Genomic DNA, 7,329 nt, shown 5'->3' on the forward strand with positions numbered 1-7,329 from the left:
GCACTATAGTACATTATGAAACCTCCATTAATCCACTGCAGAGGTCTGTCTGTAAGTAACCAGAGAGCCACAGAATTAAACTTTTGTTGGTACAGTGGAGAATAGTGACTTGTATATTCTTAGTACTGCAAGGTCCCAGTCTGTGAAAGAAAGCACTGTGAATATGTAAATCATTATTTAAAAATTGCATTACACACAGTATAAGATAGACTGCTAAACAATGAGCCAAAAAAAGGGCAAGATAAAACGGTGATTCCAAAATATAGATTTTAGTAATACCCAGACTGCACGTAATGCAGTGTATGTAATGCATTTTTTTTGTCGATCCCGCTTGCTGAGGACATCTTGGGGACATTCAGAAAGCTTCCCTGGGAATATATTTACCCGTTGCTCACATTTGTGGTTTGTAACTCACATTTCCTTGCTTTCTAATTTCTTGCTCTATTTGTTTTAGGCTGTCCAGCTTGAGTTTGTCCCTTCCCTTGCCCAAACCTTGTTAACTGTATCCTTCCAAGATCTCACTTTATGTAAAAAGGCCTTTAAATGTTGTTCTTATCTTGTCACATTTTCTGTGCATTTAAACACAAATGGTCAAATGTCAGGCTCCGTCTTCCAAGGGAGTCTTATGTTTATAGGAAAGCAAGAGAAACGCAGATTTCTCTCCCAATGGTGCCCGCTCCTGCCCTCCTATGCTCCAGCTTACATGGCTGTAACATAACCCTTAAAAAAGGCCTCCAAGGAGAAGGTTCACGCACATTCTGTGGCAACAAATATTCATGTAGAGGTTCTTCTATCAAAGCACTGTTGGCTTTTGCTCGATGTGACCCTATAGTGATACCTAATGATCTTTTTGTTTATAGTCAGCGAGTCCCAGTACCAAACCTTTTAATAATAATATTAATTTGTTAGTAATAGCACATGGACAAGCTTCCCCTAGATGAAATAAAATGTTGTGTGGTGCAATTATTAGTAATCACAAAACATGTTGGTTAATTTATTACATGTTATTTCAAGAGGATTGAATCTGAGCAAGTTTCTTTACGTATGAAACCTTGCTCCATTACAGCCTCAATCTTTTAACCACTGGACTTGCTGGCAAAGCATCATGTGACATCAGACTCTTTAAGAAGAGAAACCTACAATGAAGGAATCTTCTTTACCCACAGGAGGAAACTCTTCAGTGAATCTCTGAAATGGATGGCACCATGTCAAAAACCTTGGAAAAGATTGCTTTTCTGCATTTTCCCATTCTTGCATCTTCACCTCTCTTATCAACGAATGCAGAGGTAGGGAATTCAGCACCTTTTGGTGATATTGACTAAAGTGTCTTCTTCCTCAGTCTGATCTGCTGCATAAGGCAAGAAGAGATTCTCCCCAAAGTGTTGCTGACCCAAGGAGAGTTCATGACCCCACACAAAACAACCATGGAACTCCTCTTCCTCAATATCGTAAACACATTTTAAATACATTTCTCAAAATGTAGCCTTACCTTTAGGTAGAAACCAACTGTGCAACAAGAAATATAAAAAGCAGAAAGTATCTTATAAAGACTTCCTCTGTATTTGGTATGTCACGTAAATCGACTATCTTTGTGGTTTATTTTTTGTCATTTAAGTCCCTAGCTTTCATGTGGCTTCTGCTTGCCATCCACTGTCTAAACACGTGCCAAGAATTAAAGACAAAGCATTAACAGTAGAGAGAAAAAGTTCTCTATAGAGAGGCTGCATTGTTCAACGTGAAGCCAGAAAATGTGAGATCAACCCCATCTTCCCTGCTGGACAAAACTGTGTGCTTCTAAGCAAATATTTTATTTCACTACCCCCCTTTTTCTTCATTATTACACCTGACTGCTCCTTTTAATACTTGAGTTCTTGCTGTGTTCTGTAAAACAATATCGTGCTTGGTTTAACTATTTAGACTATAATCCCACTTTAAGTGCAATAAGAATACCTAGCTTATATACAAGGTGTAAATGACAACTGTTAGTTAACTAATGGCATTGGTATCATTATTGGGGGGGGGCTAGGAATGTCTCTCAATTCATGTTTAAAAACCGATCACTTTTAATAAATACATCTCAATGCAGTGATATAATCTTATATATTAGGACCAAATGCTTGTGCATGGTAAATCAACACACTTTTTAAATAGACTTTATCAAACTTTTACATGATGTTTGTTACACGATTTACACACCAAATATTTCTATGGCTCAGCTCATGAACAGGGTATTAGAGCCAAGCCGATCATTGCCTATGTCCTGGCTTGGCTCATCCTGTTAATTTGTTGGCCCACGCCCCTCTATTAGGGATAAAGCACTAGCAGCAGATGGTATCGAGTAAGTTGCAGGGTACTAATGGCCTGATTTAGAAGTTGGAGGACAGAGTAAAGGCTGTGAAATATAGAGATCACTACAGTCCCTGCGGCCAACTCTATGGCTTTGGATAAACCGTCGCTACCGTGGTTCAATCAGAGCCAAGTAAAAGTTTGGCGGATGTCCGTCATTTGTGACAGGCGCTTACACCAAACTTTTAAACATTTTCTCATTTTCAAAAACAAGCATTGGCATAGCCAATAGGTCTCGGTTTTGGGACCTTATAAGTATTTAGTTATGCAGCACAATATCCTTGGTGCAACAATATCAACCGATGCATGGCTAAACACTTATAAGGTTCCAAAGGCGAGAGCGATTGGCTATGCCAATGCTTGTTTTTTTTATTAGAGTTGATATTGTAATGACAGAAATATCTGTTTATTAAGATTTTCAGATGAAATAGGCACCTCTGACTGGAAGTAAGTGAAGTCAACGCCCCTCTGAATTTAAAGGGGCACAAGCAGACGGGAAAACAAGCAACACTGCGGGAGGAGGAAGGACAGGGGCAACAAGCAATGGGGCGGTGGGATGGAGAAACAAGCATTTGCAATGCAATAGGTCTCGCATTATTAATGTTTGAGCTATTGATGTTGCATTCTTTAGCAATGCCAATAGCTCAAACTTTAATAATGCGAGACCTATTGCATTGCAAATACTTGTTTATATTGTTTTTCTTTTCTAAAAAGTATATTGTTGTGTTTTTGTTATGCTATGCTTTGTTGTTTTGTTATGCTATGTATTGTTGTGTTTTGTTATGCTATGTATTGTTTTGCTATGTTTTGTTATGCTATGTTTTCTTATGCTATGTTTTCTTATGCTATGTTGTGTTGGGTTATGCTATGCTCACACACTGCTGTCACATACACTTTTCTCTCTTACACACACCGCTGTCTCTTACACTGCTCTCTCACACTGCTTTCTCTCTTACACACACTGCTGTCTCACACTGCTTTCTCTCTTACACACACTGCTGTCTCACACTGCTCTCTCACACTGCTTTCTCTCTTACACACACTGCTGTCTCACACTGCTCTCACACTGCTTTCTCTCTTACACATACTGGTGTCTCACACCGCCCTCTCCCACTGCAGTCTCTCTCACACACAGTGCTATCTAACACTGCTGTCTCTCACACTGCTGTCTCTCTCACACACCATGCTCTCCCTAGGACACACACACTGCTGTCTCTCACACTGCTGTCTCTCTCACACACACTGCTGTCTTTGTTACACACACTGCTGTCTTTGTTACACACACTGCTGTCCCTCACACACTGCTGTCTCACACACTGCTGTCTCTCACACACTACTGTCTCTCTCACACACCATACTCTCCCTAGGTGACACACACTGCTGTATCTCACACTGCTGTCTCTCATACTGCTGTCTCTCACACACACACTGCTGTCTTTCTTACACACACTGCTGTGTCATCTATAATTGAGGGATGTTGTGCAGTTTAATTATTATGTCTAACCAAAGGTTAACATTTGCAAACATCCAAGACAAAAATAAAGAAAAATTCTGATGCTGATGGAACAAGTGTGAGCGTTTGCCTTTAGATTTTCTTGTCCAAGGTGGGTTTTTTTTTTTTTTTTGATTTCAAGAAGATTTTATTGAGAAAGAAAATTATACAAATAGTAAAACCAAATACAATATAAGTGATACATTCGGCCACAAGCTGAAAAAAATACAAACATGAGCTCAACTTGGGAAGTGAGTAAAATATCTGTGAATAAGATTAAAAAGAAATCGATGAGAAATAGAGGATCTGATCCAATATAGGCCTTCCGCAAGCAAAAGCAAACCATATCACTTTCTGATTTGGGAATGGGGACAAGGGAGGAAACAGAAGAAGAGAAAGATAAGTAGAAAAGCAAAGAAGATAGTAGCAGAAAAGATGAAAGGGAAGAGAGGACAGGAAAGCAGAAATAAGAAAAAGAAGGATTCCCACAGGACTAACCCAATCTAGAACAAAGAACAGATAATAATTAGACAGACAAATCAACAGGGAACTGAGGGACTAACCCTTTCGAGGAGAGTTCCATATAATCATCCAAGGCTGTCCAAACCCCTTTAGAAATGGAAGGCGTAAGGTGTGCTAGATCGACCGAGGTGTGGGCACTGCGTAAAAAGGATATCCACGCCCACCACGTATGGTAAGAGACAGACGAAAAGGATTTCCATTCCATAAGAATGATTTTAACCGCAACAGTCAAGAGAAGATCTAGTAACTGTAATTCCAAAGGGTCCAAAGGGAGAGGGGTAGGAGCAGCCAAGGGCCCTAATAAGACTAAGGGAAAGGAGAGATGTAGCTCAATGTTAAAAATAAGAGATAAATGTTTCTGAATGAGGTCCCAAAAAGGTTTAAGTAAAGAGCAGTGATAAAACATATGGGGAAAATCACCAGCCTCCAAACCGCAACTCCAGCAGAGATCATCGTCTTTAAGGTTGAGCGAATGAAGACGTACAGGCGTCCAATGGAGGAGATTGATCGAGAAAAACTTGGATTGCATAAGGGAGGGAGCTATTTTATTACGGAGAGCTAATTTACCAATGGATTGCCAAGCTTCGGATGAGATATGGTCCGTGATGTTATGATCAAAATGACGTGACCATTTTTGTTGTACAACCGTCTGATCAGGAAGCGAAGTAGAGGACAGAAATTTATATATTTTAGAGGCAACATGACCAGATTTGATCCAGATGTGGAAAAGCGAAATGGTGGAGGAGGAGGGGTGAAGACGGACTTTAGAGACGGCAACCTTGATTTTAAGAAAGGTATAAAAGTCGAGATTTGTCAAAGAGTGTTTGTGAGCCAAGGAAGAGACCGGTAAGGGGTCCCCAGAGGCACTATACAGATGCTGAACAAGAGAGATACCCTTTGCTGCCCAATATGCCATGAGGGTGGGAGAAATATTAAGCTTGATTTTGGAGTTTCTCCAAATAGAAGACCATCTAGTTTTATGCAGAGGAATGGCCGCCTTCCTATCTATTTTCTTGACCGCAGCAATTGTATCAATAATAATAGAACGGGAAAACAGAATATGCAAAGACGATGTAGTACAAAAAGAGGCTATAGGTAAAGGTGATGCCAAATCTTGTTCTATGAGCAACCAAGAGGGAACATGACGAGTTGGAGGAGCGAACCACAACGCACCCTGAGAAGCCAAGAAAGCTGTTTGGTACTTCTCCCAATCAGGAAAGTTACAACCTCCCATATCACAGGGTCGACGCAAATATTTGTATGCTAAACGAGCTTGTTTGCCATTCCATAGGAATTTAGATGTATTTAAAGGGAGCATCTCCGTCTTATCCCTATTTAGGGTGTAACCCGAGACCGTTGAAAACAAGGAGATGGTGTCAGAGATAGCAGGGATGGCCAAGGCGATATCGTCCGAGAAAATTAGAACATCGTCCGCGTAAGCGGCAGTTTTAAGACAATGAGGGCCAAAAGAAAAACCTTTTATATCAGGGTGTAAGTCAATCAACCGAAGAAGAGGATCAATAGATAATAAAAATAAGAGAGGGGACAAGGGACATCCCTGTCTCGTGCCCTGACGAAGATTAAAAAACGAAGACGTAGCACCATTAACTCTAATATTAGCTTTAGGTTGGGAATATAGGGACATTACCATATTAATGAAAGAGTCTCCGAGGTTATGCGCGCATAAGACAGCTCGAAGGAATGGCCAAGAAATTTTGTCGAAGGCCTTTTCCGCATCAAGGGCCAAGGCCGCAGCAGGGAGATGCGATCGCTTGGCAGCACCGATAATATGACAGAAAGTGCGTATATTATCCCTTGCAAGACGACCTTTTACAAAACCAGTTTGGGAAGGATGCACCAGATGGGGAATAAAGGATTCTAACCGTTTAGCTAGGATTTTAGCAAAAATCTTTGCTTCCATGTTTAGGAGGGAAATAGGACGGAAGTTTTTAGGATCCGAATGATCTTTCCCCTCTTTCGGAATCACAACAATGGTGGCTTCAGCAGCCGAACCAGAAACAGATCCATCCTGAACAAAAGAATTAAAGACCGATTGTAACTTAGGGACAATCGAAGGAAGAAATGTTTTATAAAATAATATTGGATAGCCATCAGGGCCAGGGGCTTTACCAGAACGTGTGGCCTTAATCGCAGTCACTATTTCTTCAGAAGAGATAGGGTCATTTAGAATAGAGCGATCTTCCTCAGAGACTGACTGAATCGGAATTGATTTAAAAAAATCTTGACATTGGTCAAAAGAGGATTGGTTAGAAGGAGTATATAATTTATTATAGAAGTCGCGAAAAACTTCAAGGATTTCTTCTGTTTGGAATTTTTTAGATCCGGTGTGGTCCGTAATAGAAGAGATTTGCGAGGACTTAAAAGAACAATCTTGAAATTTTAAGGTAGCAGCCAGAAGTTTCCCAGCCCTATTCTTTAATAGTAGCTTCTTGGACTTTTGTGCTTGGACACCAATATGAGCCCTTTTAGTAACAATTGTATTATATTTGTACTTTAGGAATTTCAATTGTTGTAAGCAAGACGGATCCTTAGTATGCCGGAAGGAGGCTTCAAGAGTTTTGATTTCAGAAGATAAATCTGTAAATTCTTTTTTAATCGATGAGTTACGCTTGGACATACATTTGATAACCTGACCCCGGAACATGCATTTAAAAGAGTCCCATAAAACGATCGGGGAAGAGACAGAACCCTCATTTTCACGGAAAAAAGTATCTATAGCTGTAGAAAATTCAGCAACCTGGGAAGAGTCATATAGCACTTCAGTATTTAATCTCCATGAACGAGAACGTGGTTTAGGGGCAAAGGATGATAGCGTGAAACTGACCGCAGCATGATCAGAGACCACAATAGGGTGTATAAGCGGAGCGGAAGAAGATGAGACAAGAGAAGAGTGAACTAGGAGATAGTCAATACGAGAGAAGGAAGAGTGAGGCGAAGAGAAGAAAGAA

Source organism: Lissotriton helveticus, chromosome 10, assembly GCF_964261635.1.
Source record: "Lissotriton helveticus chromosome 10, aLisHel1.1, whole genome shotgun sequence".
NCBI lineage: Eukaryota > Metazoa > Chordata > Amphibia > Caudata > Salamandridae > Lissotriton > Lissotriton helveticus.